Genomic DNA, 23,363 nt, shown 5'->3' with positions numbered 1-23,363 from the left:
TTTTTTTTTTTTTTTCTGATACTACGTTCAATACGTTAACAAGATCGATATATGCGTATCGCTGTTTTTTTTAAAATTCGTTAACAAGTAACAATTCACTTTTTGATCGATCGTGTAGAAGGAAAAGATGGCGAAATCCAGACGGCGTTACATCACTGTCGAAAATTCGTTTTTCGAGCGTCAACCGAGGATTGCGCGTCATCCGACAGGAGATAGAAACGAAGACGAAAAGCCTCGCAATTTAGGGGTTCAATCCCCCCCTTCCCCTCTCTCTCCCCCTCCTTGCCTCTCTCGTACCCCTCTGTGGTGGTACGAGACCGACGGGCTACATTTCGCAATTTGCTTGAGCAAACCTTTCCAGAAATTCATATCCGTCGTTCCTCCCTCGAATCGTTTCTTTCTCACCCCTCTGTCGTACTTAAGCCGAATATTCGTGTCTTCTTTTTTTGTCAAGAGTCACGCTGCGTCCTCGTCAACCACGCGCGTGCCAATTACTTTTGGATTCGAGCTCGATCCTTTCTTTTTCATCTCTCCCCTATATTGCACGTTTTCTTTGATGAAAACTTTTCAAGGTTGTGCACAAACTTGCGTGGCAATTTATTTTAATTTTTTTTTTTTGAGAGGGGGAGGGGAGTCTTAATGTAGATCAGACTTGGTTTCGAATTTGGGTTAAAGAATGTAAAATTTTAGGAAATATGAGAAGAAAGGTTCTCCGAAATTGAGTTGACCTCAATTTTAGATAAGCTTCACAAATATATATATAAATATAAATTTAATAATAAATATTATATAAATATAAATTTATAAATTTATAATATAAATATATATAAATATAAATTTAATAATAAATATTATATATATATATATAAATTTTGAAATATAAAATACAGTCGAGTAAATTCAGGAGTAGTAAATAAGAAAGTAAATAAGAATCGGCTTCTGTTGAAGGGTTTAACCGGAAACAAGATTGGCCATGATGAACGGCTGACCCACAAACCCCCATAACGCGATTAATCACGGAACCTTTGAGCCTCCTCCCCTCCCCCACTTGCCACGTTGCGCAAACTCGCCGAATTTCCGCCCATAATTTCCGTATCCGGTACAAAGAGGCGGGGATCACGGCACACAGGATCGTCGCGTAAAGATAGAGCGTACGTAGCAATCCTGGAATCCTCTCAAAGACGTGACGCTTTGAGCAGACCCTCCACCTCCCTCTCTCCATCCCAACGATGCAACGCGATTACGGATTCGATTTTCGAACGCGATTCGAATCTCGATCGAATTTCTAATCCGATCCCTCGGCCGAGAACGTTCGTACGTACATTGTCCACAGGGTGTCCCAGAAATGTTGCAACAACTTTCGTTCGTGGGTTTGTTATCGACTCGAAAAAAGGAAAAAAAAAAAAAAACATTGGAAAACGCGAGAAAGATACACAAATGGAAGCAACACATCTCAAGAGGAGAAAGTATTGTTGAAAGTATTGTTTCGTTGCTTGCACTTGTTCGTGCTCGATTGCAGCTCATAGCCAACACTACCGTCGTTCGATAGTTTTGTTTGTTATTAACAAAGTTGTANTTTTTTTTTTTTTTTTTTTTTTTGGGAAAGGAAAATGTTGGTTGAAATTTATCGGGACACCTTGTATATAAGCGAGATCTGTGACACGGATCCGTTTGGCCGCATTCGGAATTCTCGAATGGGGAGAAACCGATCTTCCATCGGGCTCCTTATGGTGATGAAATTGAAGCGGTGGGCGTGACCGGTTCCTTATGAAATATATATATATATATATATATATATATATAAATAATACTTGGTGGATCGAATTTCCACCGACTCGCGGGGATCCTGTACTTTCTCGTGTGTCTCGTTTCGCAATTCGACTCCCCCCTCTCCCAAGTTCTGGTTCTGGAAGATCGGCCATCTCCTTTCGAATTGACCCGAAGAATTTTCTCTGGTAATAAATTTAATTTGGTGTTAAGCGGTTTAAGTTTTCGAATCGATCGGTTTTAATCTAGACTTGGTCCGGATTTGATTTAATCGGGATAAATATAGGCTTTTTGTTTAGAATTGGTTTATTCAGTAATGCGAAGAGGTATGGACTTAATCAGGAATTGGCCGAGTTTAATCTAGACTTTAGGTATCGTGGATTTGGTTGAATCTGATCAGGGATAAAGACTAGTCTTCGTTTAGAAAACTTAAAATTTAAATAGATTTAACGTGATATAGATCTAACCCTAGAGAATCGAGCAAGTTTGATCCAGATGTAATATGAATTTAACGAGATCTAATCGAGATAATATTAAAATTTCGTGCAGAATTCTAAAAAATTTAACTGTATAATTTCCGATTTGATCAGACTCAATTTTAACATAACTTAACAAGTATATGTAAGCGCATTCTGAAAACGTAAGTCGAAGTCGCATCTATCGAGATTGAAAAAAAAAAAAATCGAATCTAGGTTTAAGTGATAACAACTGGATTCAACCAGATGTAACACGATCGAGCCCAATCTGGAGCTAACTAGGCTTAGTTTAAACTTAATCAAGCCTAATCTAAGTCAAACACGCCTATAGTTCAGAGTTAACCAGATCTAATCTAAGGTCAACCGGTCTTAATCCAAATGTGACAAAACTAAATCTAGACTTAAACGGATCCAATCTGTTTCAATTCCACCAGCATAGGTACATATGTACTTATTCCTTCCTAACCTAACCTAACCTAACCTGACCCTGACCCCCTACCATTCCGATTAACGATCCCTGATAAGGATCCTTGATCGTGGAATTAACCGAGATTCGATGGAAGAAATACGTCGATCCCTTCGCTTAATAGCGATTATACGACGACACGACCCGCGTTCCATCAGATTTTCCCGGTTCTGTGGCGGTCGATTACATCGGGATCAAATACGATAACGAGGTCCTTTACCCAATGGGATTAAAGGCAGGGACGGTTGGATGCCTTTTGCGCGGTTGGGGAGAGGGAGAAGAGAGAGAGAGAGACAGAGAGAGTCTTCAATCGCGCACAGGTTTACTTATTCTTCACGCTCGATGAGATTGTTCTGCTTCGAGGATCGCGTTTCCACGTCCGTCTCTGGAAAAATCTCGAACTTCTTCTTCCCTGCCCGTCCGTGAATCGAACCGCACTACTGGTTAAATCATTTTAAATTAGAACGCTATATTTCTCGATGAACCGATCAAGAATTAAGAATGTTCGTTGCAATGTATGACTTTATGAAAACTTTAAGGTAACAATATTACGAACGTTTATTCGTATTATTAAAATGTATCAATGTTTAAGTAAGAAGAATTTAGAAGTTGGAAATATATAGTTAAGAAATTCACGATAGAAGATGAAAAGTTTAGATATACGCTTTACGCGGCAAAGATCGCATCGGTATAATAGAAATCTTCATTATTCATGGAGCTATGAGAAAAGCTATCTGGAAAGATAATTCGTAGCCAAGATGGCGGCCCGTACGTGACGCCAGTTTTGTCGATCAACGCCGTTCTGCCTCAAAAGCTGAAATTTCGGGAGAAAATTCTATTTTTCAAGTGCAATTTTTCAATTATTCCTGGAAAACTCGTCCGAACAAAGGAGTGGGACGTTCGTGTGGTGTGACAGGAGCCGCGAAGAACGTTAATTGTATCGCCAGCGGCGGTTGCGATAAAATTACGAGCCAGGAGAATTTCCCTTTGCCGGATTAAAGCGGCTTTAATGAGATTATCTCGTGTTTTTGACCCGTTCCCCATCCTTTTATCCATCCGCGGAAAAGGCCAGTCTTCCAGACTCCCCTCTCCCTCTCTCTCTCTCTCTCTCATTCATTTATTCTCTTTCTTTCTTTTTCTCACTAGTTCGATTTTGCTATCTCTGTCTCTCTGCCCCTCTCTCTCCCTCTCTACATAGTTCACTTTACGTGCAACGCTCGAAAATTTCCGAAGCTATACTACACTCCCAGTTCAATTTCAACATCCCTGTGACCCGATTCTATCGTATTCCATGACGAAATTCCCCAAGGGGCCCGATTAATCCCCACCCACACCGAACAAGTAAGAACCGAAACTCGTAATCCCGGTAAAGATAAAAATTTCCTCTCTATGGAATTTTACTTTTTCGTGTTTTCCTTGTATAGAGAAATGTTCATACAGTTGTTACATTTTTTAAGGATTCCGTCACGTAATCCGTGCCCACTAAAAATTACATTTTCACCATGTTTCACCAACATTGCAGTCTATCTATATTTCTTTTTTTCTTTTTTTTTTTTTTGGTGAGTGATGATATTGAAACGAGATTATCGATTGTATAAAGTTTTAAATGGGAATGTCTAAATACTTGGATCGAATAATCGGCAGGAGGAGGTTATTCCACGTGCAAAAAGTAAGTAAGAAACGTAGAATAAATTTTTTTTCGTTTAAAGCTTTTTAATTCTATTTGGAAATTAGGTTAAGCGAGATTTTTGATCAAATCTTGTATTAACGTTTTCAAAGTTGATCGTCATAAAAGTCTTCGAATATATTATTCATTACTGTCATTTTATACACTCGTTTCGAAGAATCATAATTAAATTTCTCGATTATAATTAATCAATTACAGGATCCATTCTTCGCGATTTTGACGAAATCATCAAATCAACGATGCTCTATAAATCCTAACCTAACAAATCTTGGTGAAAACTTGGTTCGTTTTTTAAAAAAATCTCTGTTCGGATCGGAGAGAAACGACAAAACGAAAGAGATAAAAGAAAGACAGAGAGAGAAAGAGAGAGAGAGAGAGGAGAAGAAAAAAGCGTGGAGAGAGTAATTCCGGAAATACCTTTGCAAATCAGAGCAAGAGCCGCCCGCTTCTTATTTCTGTCGACTCGAGCAACCAACCAACCCCTTTCCTCCTTTCCACCCTTGGTCGCCACGATTTCTCGAGAAGCAACGAGGAGAGAAGATAAGAAAGAAGAGGAGGAGGAGGAGGAAGAACAGCTGGTCCTTTGAGAAACGTCTTGTGTTTCCCCGTGCCGCTCGAGAGCCGCGATGCCCTTTATGCGAACGTATATAAAATACATAAGGGCTCTCGAGGCTGAAGCTGCGCCGAGACAGGGTTTATGCCGCAATTGAACGAGTTCGAGCCGTACCCTGCCAACTTTTTCCCTCCTCGTCGCGGGGAAAATGCGTTTCCTAGAGATTTCGACGGATCGGAACTATGAGACCGGATTTACGAGTCCTCGGTTTAACGAGTTGGGTGGTTGTGCACGATTCTCTATCGATGCGACGAGATCCGAAAGTTTCCTCGACCGAGTCTCGTTTTAATCCTAGATTCTCTACATTCCCGTGGAAAGATTTTGGACTACGCGTTGTAAGACTTAAATTGGTGAATTTGGTAAATTGGTGAATTGTATTTTTGATTTGGAAGGATTTTTTTTGTGACTGGTGGTTTTAGTGTATTTTTAGTAGGATTGAATGTGAGAATTTATTCAAATATTCTTCTAAGTTATTTATTTGTAGTTATAAATTGGTATTTAATAGATACAATATATTTCAAGGAATTGAAGCAGGTTGAAATTTTGATAGGATACAAGTTTAAGTAGAATATTATAAGGGAATTTTTAATATTCTTTTGAGTGTAGAAATATAGCTTTTCATTTAGCTTCTTATTGATTTAAAACATATGTTATCATTTTTCTTCTAAGGTATATATAAATTCTTTGCATAGACACCAGAAGAATTGATTAATTTCAATAGCATTCAAATTCAAGTGCCTAAAAAAAAAATATTTCCTTTTAGTATTTTTATTAATTTAAAACATCATATTAACATATTAACATTTTTCTTTTATATAATAGATTTGTATATGTCAATTTGAAAAAGATGGAAGTATTAGGACATATGAAAACATATTTATTAAAAAACACAATTCTAATTCTCACTTAGCTGCATTATTATATCTGAGATATTTTCATATTATCATTAATCTTCTATTCTCTTCCATCTCTCTACAAAATAAATCCATTAAAAAGATTAAATCAGGGATTAGACAGATTGCAAGCTCTTCACTTTCAATAATAATTCAATTCCAAATCTACATATCTACTCAGAAAATTCTCCACCCCTTTATTAATTCTAAGACATTTCGTTACAAACATTTTTCTTCCAAACTAATCCTCAGTCTCTCCTAACAAATAAATCCATTACAGAGGTTAGACCCAATGGAAAGACAGACTGATTTCTCATCAGTCAGAGTAATATTCGAGGTTGACCGAAGGTATGCGGCCTATCGCCGCATTGCTCGTCCACGGTTATCCACGTATTGTGACCCAGGTGGAGAGGAATGCTCCATCCTAGGAGCATTCCTGCGGAGTTCAATTAGGGAGTTCGGCTCGTTACACGCGGGCTGAGGTGAAAACCAATACTCCGCTCCCTTGGACCTGGTGAATTAGAACGTCGGTGTCTAATTACACGGTGTACAGCCCCGACGAAGTACAGCACCCAGGATGGATTCATCCGTGAAATATTGCGCCCACTTCGAACCCTCGAAACCACCACCGACTCTTTCATAGGTTCTTGCCTTCCCTTTTTTTTTTTTTTTTTTTTTNTTTTTTTTTTTTTTTTTTTTTTTTTTTTCAAGATTGGAAATCTACAGAGAGACTGGAGATTGGTGAAATTTCGAGGCTTTGTGGGAGTTTGGAAAGTTTTTTTTTTCCATTTTTGGAACGCGTTTCATTAATGATCGATATTTACCACTTGAATTTGTGCCTCGCTGATGTGATTTTTAAGGTAAAAATTCATTAAATTTTGAAATTTATAGAAGTAAGCTTTTTTGTGGTTGATACTTGCTACTTAAATTTGTGATTCTTTTTGTTGACAGTTCTCTATGTGGCAATGTAGAGAAAATAAAAATTCATGAAATTTTGAAATTTGTAGAAGTTTGAGAAACTTTTCTATTTTTTGAATGTACTTGAAGATTAGTGAATTGTATTTTTACAGATATATGAAATTTCGAGATTTAAGTAGCAAGTTTAGACAATTTTTCCATTCTTAGAACGAATGATTGATTCTTTCTACTTAAACTTTTGTGATGATTGTGTGTGTAGGATTAACAGATACCATATTTTTATAAGTATTCGATTCTTTTTCTTCTTATCTACATAAAAAAAAGCAAAGATTCCTGAAATTTCGAAATCTAGGGAAATTTATCCATTCTTGGAAATTGTCTGATTAACGATCGATACTTTCTACTTAAAACTCTCTCCATTTCAATCGTTCGAGCATTTAACTTTATTTTCCTTTTCAATCGAGTTAACGAACATCTTTTTTCAACAGTTGAGCATCCACTACCGATAATCTACCGTAAAATATTTCGTAAAATATTATCCAAATATTATAATTTAAAATATTCTTTCTCACGTTCCACGTAATTTTATACAAAATTTTAGAGGGATAAAACACAGTATGGCCGTCAGTTGACCAACCAATCCTCATAGACCTCGATAAATTTTGAAAAATCAAGGGGAGGGGGGGCTCGAATTACACTCCGCAGTGATAAAGCTCGGCGACTGGGCTCCCTTCCAGCAGTTTCCACGACAAAAGAGGGACAGTGGAGGTTACGAGCTACACAATCTCCGGCATCCTAGCCGCTTGGCTGCGCAATAAGGCTGGCTCGGTTCTTCTTCGGACAACGTGGTCCAACTTTTTACGAGCGAAACGCGCCTCGTTCATCCCCCTTCGATCTAGACACCATCTCTTATCGTCCATTTTTTCCCCCTTGTTACCTAGTCGTTACTAACGGGATCGTTATTATTATTATTATTATTATTACCTCTTTTCTCCTCTTTCCCTTCCCTTTCATTCTTCCTTTTTTCTTTCATTCTTCCTTTTCTCGCGTATCCGTTTTTTCTATTTTCGACATTCGCAAAAATGTGAATCTCGTTTTACGCGAAACGAAAGCATTATCATATCATGTTTACATCCAATCATGGATGGAGATGTGATTTATGAGATTTAATTTTTAAGAAAATCGATGAGGAAAATTTGAAAAAAAAATATTTCTTGTAGATTTCTTCATTCTGAGAAAAAAAATCGAATTATGAATTTCCTTTTCAATTTAACATCATAGCCATTCACGATACACGTTTATTCGTTTATTTTAGACATTTACAAAAAATTTTAATCGATCTTTGCTATTGCTCTTACTATTTTATATCGATTAGAAGAGGAGAATTATATTAATTGCATAAAAGTGTAGATTGAAAAAGTGTAAACTGTATCAATATATTTTAGATCAATTCTTTGCTCTTATTATTTTAAATAAAAAAAAATTCGATAGATTGGATGCACGTCACAAATCAAATCCATCACTTCATTTTCAGCAGTAGTTGAAATCGAGCAATGATCCTTCAAGAGGAGAGTCTCGTGCGTAAGATGACGTCACGATGGAGAACGAAAGTCCATTACATTTTAGATCAATTCTATCCTTGCTCTTACTACTTTAAATAAAAAAAAATTCGATAGATTGGATAAATGGAAACGAAATGAAGTTAAGAAATCTACGTTTAATAATAATAGATATAATCGTTTTAAATGATCATTCGTCCAGTGTGTCACAAATCAAATCGACCATTTTCCCCTCTTCTCAGCAGTAGTTGAAATCGAGCAATGAACCGACCTCACAAGAGGAGGATCTCGTGCGTAAGATGACGTCACGAGGCTGTGGAGAACAGGAAGTGGCGAATCGATCCTCGAGTTGACACAGGAGGAAGGAGGGCGCGGTAAATAATCAAAGGGGTGGTTCTACGCGCTAATTTATTTCGAAACCCCCTGGATCTCACTATCGCGTATCTCACTTTCTCCAGAAACTTCTGGAATAACGTTCGACGAATGCTCGCCGTTGAAATAAATCTACCTCCCCCTCCTCCTCATCCAGCCGTGTTCCCGCCCTTTCTGGCAAACCACGATGGAACGAACGTTCGCGTGTAAATATTCCGCATCGATCAAATTGCTTCGACTGTGTGGATTATCCTCGCCCCTTCTTGGCCCGATAATGGGTCGGGGAATCATTTCTAAGGGAAATTGGAATTTTTTTTTTTTTTTTAAATTTGAATTTCTTTCGAATAGGACACGCCCTCTCGTGATTAAATACTGGATATGGAATTTCGTTTGGACAGATTTTACATGCAATTTTTCTTGACGTTAGTGGAAATTTTTTTCGAATAATCGTGTTGNTATATATATATATATATATATATATATATATATATATATATGAGTTATTTCGATAATTTATTGTTCGAAATATTAAAAAAGTGGATCAATATATATTATAATATAGTTACGAATAAATATTATTTAAGCATTTTAATAAATAATTATATATACAAATAAATGAATATTGTAAATGATTATAATGTTAAATTGAAAAGGAATTCATGATTTGATTTTTTTTTCAAACAATCAATGATTTTTTTCTCATCGAAATCTTTAAAATTATGTATAAAACGATATTCACAAAATTTTTTAAAATTCTTTATATTGATTCACACGTAAATTGAATATAATATGAATCTAATCTAAAGATCTAAATCTAAATTTCGTTCCAATTTTTATTTCTCTTTCATCTAAATTACTCATCCAAACCCATAATTATAATAAAGTAGTAAAATCAAGGATCTAAATTGATTCAAAATTGTATGTTTTGGCAATGAATATCCATTAATTTCCTTGTCAGAATTTTTTTTCTACACTTTTTCACTATACAATTAATATAGATTTCTATTTGACACATAAAATAATAAGAGCAATTGAGTAGCAATTTTTTAAAATTCTTCTTTATTAATTCTCTATAAACTAAATTGAACACAATCCTGAGATCGAAACCTAAACTTCCTTCCAATCTTTTTTATTTCCCTTTCGCCTAAACTAATAATACACCCATCCAAACCCAACGAGATTCTCGAATCCAACTTCTTTCAAATATCATCCAAATTAAATTTCTCCACTTCTTCTCGGATATATTTCTCGATGGCGTTTCGGAGGAGCCACTTTCGAAAGACGTCTCGCAGAGCAGAGATCGAACAAAGCAATTAATAATAGAGGGAAGGGTCGAAGGGCAAGGGTGAGCCGAGAAGAAAGGTTTTGGAACGTGGTCCAGGAACGGTTTTTCAGCCGTAGCCCGTATAAAACGGGCGATAAGTAGAGGCCTTGGTGAAAAGACCGAGGGAGGCTTTGATTCATCGAGGACCACTTCTACGAACACTTTTTTCCTCCCTCTCTCCCTCCCTCTCTGTCTTTCTCTCTCTCCCCTTTTCCCCAGTCTGCGCCGCGTCTGCTCTCCCTTCCCTGCACCCTCTTCCCTCCTTTCTTTCCTTTCTCTCGGTTGCCTGGCTTCGTTTTACCATTCCACGTCAGAAGCTCATCGCGTGAAAACGCGCATCCACCTTGGCACCGATCGCGAAACCATTTCTATTTCTCCCTTTATCGGGGGCTGCCGCTCGATAACGTATATACCGGGTGTACCTTGAATTTCGAAGCGAGCACGAAGGAATTAAGATTTGACTTATTGGGTTGAAAGGATTTCAAATAATTTTCGTGTCTGTTAATATTATTGGTATTAATTTGATTTTCGATTAAAAGTTAACCTTCGATATTGGTTTAACGTAGGCTTGGTAAACCTAGTCCAATATTGATTTGGTAGATAGGGTTTAAATATAAACTGAATTAGATTCGCTTGAACCAACTTGAATCAACGTAACGTTGAGTTGAATTTAATTGTGATTCGATAACTTGAACCTTCGAATAACAGGTTCGAAGTATTTGATAGGATTTTTTATTTTGGACGTGAAATTAAGATCGAATTTTTATCCATCGTAGAATCATTTCGAAAAGGTTTAAGATTATAGGTTAGGATAATTAAAAGGATCTGTGATTCACTTAATTTGAACTTTCGAATAACAGGTTCGATGTATTTGATGGAATTTTTTACACATTGTAAGAATTTCTAAAAGCTTTAAATATAGGTTAAGTTAAAGTTTCAAAGATGAATCTAGGTTTAGATTAAGAAGAAAATTTCGAACGCCATTAATGTAACTGTAGGATCTGTAATTCCCTAATTTAATCTTCAAATCGTAGAATCATTTCGAAGTTTAAATTAAGTATAGGTTAGGTTCGGTTAGTTAATTAAACGGAACTAGGATCTGTGATTCCCTAATTTAATCTTCGAATCGTAGAATCATTTCGAAAAGGTTTAAGTATAGGATCTGTGATTCACTTAACTTGAACTTTCGATTAACAAGTTCGAAGTATTTGATAGAATTTTTAATTTTGGACTTGAAATTAAGATCGAATTTTTACCCATTGTAGAATTATTTCGAAAAGATTTAAGTATAGATTAGGATAAAGTTTCAAGGATGGATCAATTTGCCCAAGGATTGAGAAGAAAATTTCTAACGCCATTAAATAGAACTAGGAATTTGTAATTCCCTAACTTAATCTTCAAATCGTAGAATCATTTGAAAAAGTTTGAATTAAGTATAGATTAGTTAATTAAAAGGAACTAGAATTTATGATTCCCTAACTTAATCTTCAAATCGTAGAATCATTTGAAAAAGTTTGAATTAAGTATAAATTAGTTAATTAAAAGGAACTAGAATCTGTGATTCCCTAACTTAATCTTCGAATCGTAGAATCATTTCGAAAGTATAAGGTATTTAAATTAATATATAGGTTAGGATAATAAAAAGGAACTAGGATTTGTTATTCGTTTAACTTGAACTTTCGAATAATACGTTCGAAGTATTTAATCGAAACCTATCGTCAGAATCACTTCTAAAAGATTCGAGTATATATTAAGTTAAAGTTTCAAGATTTGGCCATGGGCAAGAAGGCCGAGGAAAATTTCGAACGCCATTAAATGGAACTATGATTTATAATTCCCTAATTTAATCTTCAAAACATAGAATCATTTCGAAAAAGTTTGAATTAAGTATAGGTTAGTTAATTAAAAGGAACTAGAATCTGTAATTCCCTAACTTAATCTTCGAATCGTAGAATCATTTCGAAAATATAAGGTATTTAAATTAATATATAGGTTAGGATAATAAAAAGGAACTAGAATTTGTGATTCTCTTAACTTGAACTTTTGAATAATACGTTCGAAATATTTAATCGAAACCTATCAGAATCATTTCTAAAAGATTCGAGTATATATTAAGTTAAAGTTTCAAGATTTGGCCATAGACGAGAAGGCCGAGGAAAATTTCGAACGCCATTAAATGGAACTATGATTTATAATTCCCTAATTTAATCTTCAAATCATAGAATCATTTCGAAAAAGTTTGAATTAAGTATAGGTTAGGTTTGGTTAGTTAATTAAACGGAACTAGAATCTGTGATTCCCTAACTTCGAATCGTAGAATTATTTCGAAAGTATAAGGTATTTAAATTAATATATAGGTTAGGATAATAAAAAGGAACTAGGATTTGTGATTCGCTTAACTTGAACTTTCGAATAATACGTTCGAAGTATTTAATCGTCAGAATCATTTCTAAAAGATTCGAGTATATATTAAGTTAAAGTTTCAAGATTTGGCCATAGACGAGAAGGCCGAGGAAAATTTCGAACGCCATTAAATGGAACTATGATTTATAATTCCCTAACTTAATCTTCAAATCATAGAATCATTTCGAAAAAGTTTGAATTAAGTATAGGTTAGTTAATTAAAAGGAACTAGAATCTATGATTCCCTAATTTAATCTTCAAATCGTAGAATCATTTCGAAAAAGTTTGAATTAAGTATAGGTTAGTTAATTAAAAGGAACTAGAATCTATGATTCCCTAACTTAATCTTCAAATCGTAGAATCATTTCGAAAAAGTTTGAATTAAGTATAGGTTAGTTAATTAAAAGGAACTAGAATCTGTGATTCCCTAACTTAATCTTCGAATCGTAGAATCATTTCGAAAGTATAAGGTTTAAATTAATATATAGGTTAGGATAATAAAAAGGAACTAGGATTTGTGATTCGTTTAACTTGAACTTTCGAATAATACGAAATATTTAATTCGTATTAATTTCGAAATATTTTTATTTAATTCGTATTAATTCGTTCGAAATATTTAATCGAAACCTATCGTCAGTATCATTTCTAAAAGATTCGAGTATATATTAAGTTAAAGTTTCAAGATTTGGCCATGGGCGAAAAGATCGAGGAAAATTTCGAACGCCATTAAACGGAGCTAGGATCTCTTATCCCCGTGTGTATCGCGTGTGTGCGCGCATCATGAATTTTCCAATAAGAGCCGCGTCGAAGACCATTTTCTCGTGTCGCCACGGCCTCGGCATATTTCTATCCCATGGAATTTCCCTTCCGCATAGTTTCTGTGCCCATCGTTGAAATTCCACTCCGCTCCATATCAACTTCTTTCCTTTATTCATTCGTGCTGGGGAAAGCATAGAAACACACACGTTGGAGTATATTAGTTTTTGACACGACACACATATTTATTAGTTGTTATTTATTTTATTTTTATCTTTCAATCGTCTTAAATTCCACTCGGTAAGTTCGATAGAAATTTCTTTATCTTTTGTTAATTGTTCGTTAAAATTGAGGTTATGTCTTTTATTCTTCGTCTTGTATTTATAAAGACATTCGTTAAGTTGGGACAAGTTATAGAAATTTGTAGCCATGTTAGGTTATAATATACGATATCGAGGTTATGTTTCGAAATTTTCAGAAAAGAAAAGGAAAAAAAAAAAAAAGAAAGAAAGACTCGAATGATGATAATTTTACCGCGATTCGGTTCGTCGATAAGAGGATGCTTGTTAATTATCCCTGCCCAGTAATGGAATCGAGCGGGTTGCACGATAATCCGTAATGAATTTTAGTAAATTGCCGCGATAATGAAATGAAATGCGCTTCACCGCCTGTTTACGCTACTCGCGTAACAACAACGAAATTCAATGTATCCCTTTCCCTTATCAAAACAACATTTCTTTTATCATACCCACGTATCACGACGCCATATTGTCCTGCCAGTTATATACACCATCAATAATTCTTTTCCCCAAATTTATCACAATTTAACAACAATTTTTCAACAGTGATTCTGAGTAAACTTTTTCTTAGAAATTATTTATCCTACATTTCTTTTCCTCTCCTCAAGTAATTATAAATATAAATAAATCGATCTAACTTATCCAATTCCTAGATATTAAGCTAACCTCAATCGCTATTGTGCTACCTCTCAACCACGTACTTTGGTGAATAAAAATATTCCGTGAATGAAAATAAACGATACCGTTGAAAACTCGTTAAACAATCTAACCTAACTTTTAAACTCGTTTCTAACTATATACTGCTGCCCCCAGAGGTCGGTGTACTACTCTAATCCCATTTCCTTTCGAGTTTCCCGTTTTCACGATTTTTGTTATCCAATCCTGGCCAGAAAAACGTTCTTAAAATTTTTACGCAAGGGAATAAAATATTTATCGTTTATATATATATATATATATATATTTATACGTGTGTGTTCGAAACAGAACGAGGATCGAAGCTTGAAAATTTGTTGTCCCTGGAATCCGTTTTATCGACTTCCGGCGCGCGTGATATGCGAGGAAACGAGGGGAGAGCCTGATGGAAAAGTCAATTACTATCTCGCAGAGGGACAAATCTTTCGGGACGATAGAGAAATGGAATTTATCCGCGTTATGGATCTCGATATCTTTGTGTCCGTGAATGTACAGTTGGTGAAATCGATATAGGATAGTCTCTCGTTAATTGAGGCTTGGATCCATCGATGGAGATGGATGGGTATTTCAATAATTGTCGACCTTTTTTTTTTTTGTTTTTTTAAATGGATCTCTGTATTTTATATAATTTAAATTTATATTAAAAAATGTGGTCGTGATCGATAGTGGAATTTTTGATTGAAAAAAAAAATCTTTGCAATTTTAATTTAATGAAATAATCGTATAATTACATAGAATTATAAAAGTTTTGCGTTTTAATAAATCTTTTTAGAAACAAATTCAAGAATTCGAGCAATAGATACTATTTTACATTTGAATACGTAAATTAAAATATTAAGTAGCCGAAAAAAATAGTTTAATTTAGTCGAGTTATCTAAATTTCGAAAGCTTGAAATCTCTTCATTCAATATGAGTTTATGTTATAATTTACAGAACGATTTAAAGAACGTAGGTCTTAAAATAGCGTAGAATTAAATATGTTCAATTTGAAGAACTTTTTTTATCACCAATATCGATTTCATCGATTGTACTTCCCCGCTCGATGCACGTTCAATCGAGCTAATTGTTCTTTGTAAAATAAATCGAATCGCAAATCCGAAGGGGTAGGGGACGGCTCATTGTGCCGTGTTTCGATTCGCAGTTTTGGACGCGAAGGTGCAAAAAGTCGGATTCAAAGCGAAACGTGACCGCTCTCTCCCACCCCTCGAACGTGAAATTATACGTAAACTACGGGTCAGAACAATGTAGTCCGTTTAATGGAGGCTGGAATAAAAGCCCCAACTCCTGTGGAAAGTCTGGCTCGAACTAGCGATGGCTTCGACCCACTCTCGAATCCGAACAAATTGTCAAACTTTTAAACACTCGTATAAACACTCCAATGACGTTTCAACACTCGATTATTTCTAAAAAAAAAAAAAAAAAAAATTACTTCTATTACTTTCCACGAATTTTCTTTTCTCTTTTTTATTGTCGGTACTTAATAAATTTAACATATAAATAATATTATAAAAATACACAATAATAATAGAAATGGTTGAGAAAAGATTGCAGACGTGCAATTGAGATCGAAGAGATTAGAAAGCTCGAGCTTTGGGGTTGTTTTCGATCCAAGCTTGAATATCGTGATCCCCCACGTTCCTCGAGATGAACACAGAAGTCCGGTTCCTCTCGCGGTAATGGATTTCGTCAGCTCGTCCTTTGTGCACGCGATTCATCCACAATGACGCTTCTTCTCGTTTGTCTGGCCTCGCTTTGTCATCGCTTGATCCCTCCTCGAACGCGACAAAGCCCGAGAGAGAGGGAGGGAGGAGTGGAGTGGCCTTCCCCCCTTCCTCTGCGATATTCGCTTTTAATTAATTCCGTCGTTTCATCCGTTCCTCGACACGGAAGAGGTGCGTGGCTTGGAAAATTTTCTTTCGTTTACCGATCGGTCGTCGAATTCGCGAAGAGAGAGCGAGCGAGAAAGAGAGAGAGAAAAAGAGAATGAGTACAATATCCCGTTTGTTATACGATACCTTTGTCCGGAAATGAATTTAGAGGAAGAAGGGCGAATCTTTCCATGTATGCATTGTTCGACGATGGTTAATTGCGAAAAACGTGGGAGCCGGCGTGCAAGTGACGCGCCGAATCACTTTCGATCCGATGAAACAGCCCTTTGTGCTCGCGATTAATTTGCAGCTGGACGAAATGCGACGTTTCGTTGAACCGCGTTAACGCGAGCGCCGCGGACGGCAATCGCGCGAATTAGTGCGGCGCCATAAAACCGATGTGTACGTGACGTAAATTTTTTCGTGATTTTGAAATTAGTGATTTTTGTGATTTAATTCGTTATTGGGAGACTCGTCGTTGTCTGGCAGTGGATATTCGAGGTATTTATTGAATGTATTCGATATTCGAGTACTTAGATTCGCTATTTGATATATTTTATATTTCGTGTTAGCGCGAGCATCGCATATCATGCGAATTATTGCGACGCCATTAAACCGATGCGTTATACATGCGACGTCAATTTCTTATGATTTCGAAATTAATATTTTGGAGTGATAATTCGTTATTGGGGTTATTTTTTATTGCTTGAGGGTGGATATTCGAGGTATATGTTGAATAGTATTTCGGTATTTCGAGTAATGATGGTAACTGATATTGCTATATATTCGATATTTCTGTGTTAACGCGAGCGCCGCACGAAGCAGTCGTACGAACTACTGCGGCACTATTAAACCTATGACGTAGATTTTCGTGATCTCGAAGTATAATTCGACAATAATTAAAATCTTGTAATCGAGTATTGGTATTCAAGTCTCGGTATTCCATCAATATTTATTAGCAATAATAAAAAATCACTAATGATAGACCAAAGTAGACCAATTTCATATATATTTAACTATCGATATTCAACAAGCCCTATTATCACTATTCATCGCTCGCCTAATACTTATATTCCGCGCTCATTGAGTTTAACGTCCATTTAACCGTCTAATACCGTTTAATCGCAGCCAATGCCACAACGCACGTGCGTTTATTTATCATTTATTTAACAATTCCCCTCTCGCCTCCTTTTCACCTCCCGATTTGAACGTCAATCTCCCCCATCGCGTATCCACCTTCGTATTCATCCGAGTCACGTGTCGGAAGTCTCGAAATCGAGCACGTCACGGCCGTGATCATCGGCACGACCGATAAACGTTATATTCGATCGTTTAACCGTTTTAAATCGATAATCGAGAGGGGTTGACGCAAACAAACACGCGGACAAAGAGGGATTCGAGGCGCGTATTTGCTCCGGCGAAACGAAAGCAACCGGCGGGGCTAACGAAGCGTGATTACATAATTAATGAGAATTTCAGCAACGCCGAAAAACTGGAACGTTTCTTTCGAAAACACACCAAGTTTCACGTTGGTAAAAATTTTCGGGACAGTGATGGGCACAAAATTTAATAGTTATAAAATAAAGTTACTTCGATGAATTTATTTTTCAAAATATAATAATAATCGCAAATAATTCCGAGGTTATATAAAAAATAGATCGATTATATATATATGTATAACTAGGAATAAATGTTATTCGAGCGTTTTAATGAGTAATTATTCAAACTTTATTCGAGATTTTTTTAACTACAGTTACTCCGTTTCAAGAGTATTCCCTCGTTTCGTAAATTATTTATATTCGACTCTGCTATGCACCTATTGTTAGAGGAATTATTACATGGAAGAATTATATTATTTCTGGTTATGGAAATTTAAAATAATTCCTATTTTTCATTTTTTGCTCTAAGCAAGTAAAATGTTGTAATAATAATAATAATAATAATAATAATAACAACAAAATAATATAAAAGTATAAAAATTGAAATTCTGTGACAACAAAGCGGAATAAATATGTAAATGTATATCTCCACTTGCTTAATGCATCGAGAAAAACAATGATATATTATAAAACATATTACGCGAAAATTCCAAAAGTTCATTTAGCGAGATGAGAGATACTCTTTACCTTCTCTTTTGAGTCCATATTTGCAAGGAAATTATATTTCAATCCTCATTTTTAGTTTATTTATTTTTTATTTATTTATTTATTTATTTTAATGATTAGAAATATAAAAAAAAATTTTAATGTATACATCGTATAAAATTTCCACAAATCGATAACTTTGCATATTTTACCATTATTTAAAAAAAAATAAAAATACGGTTATCATCGAACAAAATACTCGGAAATTATATAATAATACTCCCTGCTATTCCATCGAAGAAAATTCGAACCTAGGTTATATCTCGTGTTACAGCTCGAGGGAATCACTTTCTCGTCGTGGTACGGCCACGTTAAAAGTGGTTAATGGAATACGTGAGGCCGATCTGTTCGTGACACCGCACAGCCCTGCGAAATTAACCTTAATAAGCCTGTAACCTCGTCATCGTTTCATTGTGTGTAAACCGATTATTAGCGGCACGAGCAGGTCTCGTGTCACGAGGCTCCGAACCTGACCCTGCGCCGCCGTTGCACATCTCGCAACCCTGATCGCTCTCTCGCGTTTCACCGCGCATACGTCCCCGCGCTTTCGTGTCAATGACAACAACGTTAATTAATTCACCCCGAAACTTTCCTTCCATCGAATCCTTTCCTTCCACGCTTCGTTCCACGCCATCCTTGGAAAAGATACAGTTTCAATAGTTTTGATAAAGAAATAGTTTGTTGTAATGCTGTTCAATAATGCTGTTCAATAATCGGAATATTATCGTTTCATTGAGATTAATATTTGCAAGGAAATTATATTTCAATCCTCTTTAGTTTATTTATTTTTTAATTTATTTTTTTAATTATATTTATTTTTTAATTAAGTTTATTTATTTATTTATTTATTTTAGTGATTAGATTTGATTAACGTAGAAAGAAACGAAGCTTGTTCTTTTTATTATCTTCTAATGATTAATTCTTTATATATATTTGTACCTCACTCTCCTACCATTTTACAAGCATTCCTTTGCAAAGCTCGATCACAATTGCGACGCATTGAACGCGCCATCGATCCGAATTTCCATTCTCTAGACAAATGTCATTCGCAAGTTGAATTTCATTTTTCCACTCATCCGCTAGTACGATTATTAGACCGTGTCTGATACGCGAAAGTCCACTTTTATATGAATCGCGATTCGACGCGCGGGGTATTAGCGGGGCTCGTCGAGCTTAAATTGCCGGTGTTTATTCTGCAGGGACGACACACGTACCCCGGTTATTCAGAGGCAAATGAATTTCTGTAATCCGCTCCTTTCATGGCCTCGCCAACGGCCGGATATTACAGCTCACAATGGCCACCATTCTAATCTGCTATTCTTCCTCGAGTGTCCACCTTCCGAAATGCCTCTCGTCGACTGTTCTTTTTATTGCGCCCATTTATGTGTCTGCATGGAGTGTCAATGTGTAGATAATATATTTTTTTAAGTTTCCTTCGGGGGATCGATTCTGGGGGCAACTTATTTACTCGAATTATTTAGTTTAGAGCAATTTAAATTAGAGCGTGTCACATCTTTTTGCGAAAAAACGACTACTATCCTGTAATTATAATTCAATTTTAAATTTCCATTTTAAAAAAAATTACGTTCTAAAGATTTAATCCAATCGAATAGATTTTGTATTATTATGTTATTAAAGTAGTAATTTAACTCGAGTATTTTCTAAATTCTGATTCTCAGCAAAGGCGAGGATATATTCTAAATATTTAGAAATAAGAAAAAGATATATATCGTATTGCGAAAATTTTGTTTAGAAAGCTCAACTCCAACGTAAATCATTAGAATCTTAAAGAACTTTAACTTAATTTAATTTCGTTTAATCTGGGATTAAGTTTATTAAATAAAACGATGCAAAGTTAAGTGCTATCCTAATGCAATTATATTAACACCCTCTAATAGTATACTTTAGCTCTTTACAATTTGTCGATCAAGTGTTTTCAAAAGAGGTGTCACTCTTTTTGAAAGAGTTCAGTTTACCAAAGATGCGTGCGTCACGTGACTCGGTCGAGGACCCGTTTTTCTGGCGAGTTTCGAGCAAAGGGAGGGGGGGATCAAGGAACTCTCGGCTCGGCTATCACCGAATCGATAACCAGGATCGCGATAAACACTGTGCTCTCTCCGCTATCGGTGTCGACGAACGTGCCAGAATCACGCGAGCTTTCAACGCGCACACAACAGGGCAAATTGAAATTAAGCCCGCCATTTTTCTACACAGCATGAACATTCCGTGTTTCAACCATGCACGGAGGAAATGTCAAGTACGTTCTGTACGTTGTTTCGCGAGCAATGAGATGTTTGTTGTTTATAACACACTTGTACGATTCGTATTTGATATATTTAATGCTCGATAATTAATATGATAATGATATTTGATACAATGCTCGGATAACTGTCGCAGGAAACGTTAATTATATAGGTAGAATGAGAATTCTTGATATTGTTATTGTTTCGATAGATTTAAGAGAGCATGAGTATATATTCAAATACTTATCACGTTGAACGTATCTAATTCGAAACTATTCTTTCAAAAACGCAAGAATTCATGTATTAATGCAATAATGTATAAATAGATGAAAACGATATCAATAATCGATAAATCGATGTACAATTCAACATATTCGACATACATACAACACACGCACTATAGACAGAATAAAGCTAAAAATTCAGCCATGTATTGCCATAGCAATATGTATATAGCGTCTTCGGTATTTCGAAACTCGAACAAGCGAAACTATCCGCTTGATCACAAGAACTAGTAACATCCTAACTACCGTAATCGACGAGAACTCGCGTTCGTTAGCCTCGACAATAGCCACTCCCATGTTCCGTCCACCGGCTCGCGAAGTCCAAAGAGATTAACTCGACCGATCCAACGGTCGAAGTTTCCTTACTGGTATTAGCGCCACGTTCAGTGTATTCCGAATCGTTCGTCACGTGACCGACTTTACTTCTCGAGCCAGTAGGTGGCGCCAAATAACACCCAATTAAAGACTTGGCTCCTGCACGCTCTTACGAGCAATCGAAATAGTGGATCGTTCACACGAATATTCGAATATAAATGCTTTGTATATTTTAGTGGATACTATAGTTTGTAGAAGAGTGTCTCGATGGAATGTGCGATACTTATTCCATCGTTACGCGACTCGTTCTATTTCTCAAGCAGATGGCGCCAAATATCTTCCAGTTAGAAACTCTCTACTTACGAATATTCGAAAATAAATCGAGAATAAAATCGTATTTCCGTATATTTTACTACAGTTACAGTTTAATCGTCGTGACTTGTACCATTCCTCAAGCAGATGGCGCCAAATATTTAATTAAAGACATGGTTTCTATATTTCTATGAATGGAAATGAATGAAAACGTCGAGTGTAAAATCGTGAGTCTTTATACATCTACATCGTAACTTGCAGAAGAGATACAATAGCTCCAGTTATTGCAAAAAAAAAAAAAAAAAAAATTCTGAACGGAAAAATAGCTCCTTCGAGATCCATAACAAACAAGTTTACAAACACGTTTGCAAATATACATGTCTCCGATCTGTATATCTCCCACCACAATTTCACCATGAAAAATCGTTGGAATCGCAGAACGAATTACCGTGAAACAACTGACCATCGATCGTTGCCCTTCACCATTGGGAACCTGTTCCCGTCCGACACGGTCCTGGATAATCCCGGATCGAAGTGTGCGAGCTGAATTTTCCCGCGTGTCGTTTTTCACGATCCAAGGCCGTGTTTTCAAGCGATTAACCACGATTCGTCGCGGTTTATTTCCTCGGCTCGGCCAGCCGCGTGTAAAGCTAATCGACGTGCACGTGTCTCGCGGCGTTTGCTACTCGGAAATTTCCTTTCGATCAACTATGTCGATCTGTTCCCACTTGTTCAGAGGGAAAATAGAACTGTAAAAATTGAACAAAAGTTATAGTTTTACGTGTTTCAGAAAGAGAAATTAAGAGATTTCAAGGAAAGATAAGAATATTTCTTTATAATCGTATAGAAAGGATGATGGAGAAATGAGACATTTAGTGGTGAATCGAAACGTTATCCAACATCCTAATTGAGAAACGTAATATTGATGTAGAGAACTTTGTTACTAAATTTTTGTTATTGATAATTTCTTTATAGTCACGAACATTTAATGATGAACCTAACCTATATTGAGAAATGTATATTCAGATCACATCGAGTATTCTTAAGAAACACACATTGGATTTTCATGAGTTAAGAGGAATATATATATTATTAATTAATAGACACAATTGAAGAGGCAAGGATTCTTCTTGAAAAGAAGCATTCGAGCGGATGAACCACGTTGGAAAAATCATTATCGATTTTTAATCAAGCCTACTCTGCCTTTTCCAGGACCGTTGGCCCTATCCAACGGAATTCTTTCGCCGTTGAAAAACCGCTTTGCTAATCCGGAACGCGTTACGCTCGTGCTCGCTTAATGGACGCAGAATCCTATTTCGAGTTACGTCAGGTGAACCCAATACTCCACGTTCCTCCATGTAAAATGTGGAATGGGAGACTCGATAGATTAGTAGTGCTTTCGGATTTTTCTACCTTTTGTGTATTGCCACGTGAATGTAATGGAATTTTTTTTTTTACATATACATTGTTATAGCGAATGAATCGTGTTAAAAATCCTCTGGGTATAGAGTAATACTTGGTTGTTAATTTTCTTTATTTTTTTATAATTATTAGAATTTATATACAATAATGCAATAAGGTAAATTGAAAAAATCATTAGGAAATAGATTTCGTAACATCTTGATTAATTTTAGGATCGTGTATATCTTTTTTCTAGATAAACAAAATGTCTCCTTTATTTATTAAAATTTCTTATCTAAAATAATTAATTACTAATAATATATTCATCGTCCTCTTATACTTCAAAAAATTATTCAACCCTTCAAATCCTTCGATTTCAATGAAAAATTACTTGATATTGATACATAGAAAGGATTTTTCTATCGTTACAATTATTAAAATAATGTGTCTCATCCATCGTTGAGGAGGGGGTTAAAGAAAATAATTACCAAATTTTCTTTATTAAAATTTATTAAAATTTCTTATCTAAAATAATTAGTTACTAATAATATATTCATCGCTCTCTTATAC

General features: G+C 35.7%; 1 protein-coding gene across 5 annotated transcripts in view; it reads left to right on the top strand.

Annotated features, from left to right (window-relative positions):
- LOC122717161 (alpha-mannosidase 2) overlaps positions 1-23,363 on the top strand; it is a 145,590-nt gene that overhangs the window by 74,844 nt on the left and 47,383 nt on the right. Inside the window, exon 1 of one of the 5 annotated variants that reach the window (XM_043940957.1) lies at positions 16,477-16,595. The exons of the other annotated variants lie outside the window; for them this stretch is intronic. The gene's annotated coding sequence lies outside the window, so the exon portion shown is untranslated. Of the gene's footprint in view, positions 1-16,476; positions 16,596-23,363 lie in introns of those variants that run through there. 5 annotated transcript variants of the gene reach the window in all.

This window comes from Apis laboriosa, unplaced genomic scaffold, assembly GCF_014066325.1.
Source record: "Apis laboriosa isolate Shangri-la unplaced genomic scaffold, ASM1406632v1 scaffold4_cov146, whole genome shotgun sequence".
In the NCBI taxonomy this organism is placed as follows: Eukaryota; Metazoa; Arthropoda; class Insecta; order Hymenoptera; family Apidae; genus Apis; species Apis laboriosa.
This window is presented reverse-complemented; position numbering and strand designations above follow the sequence as displayed.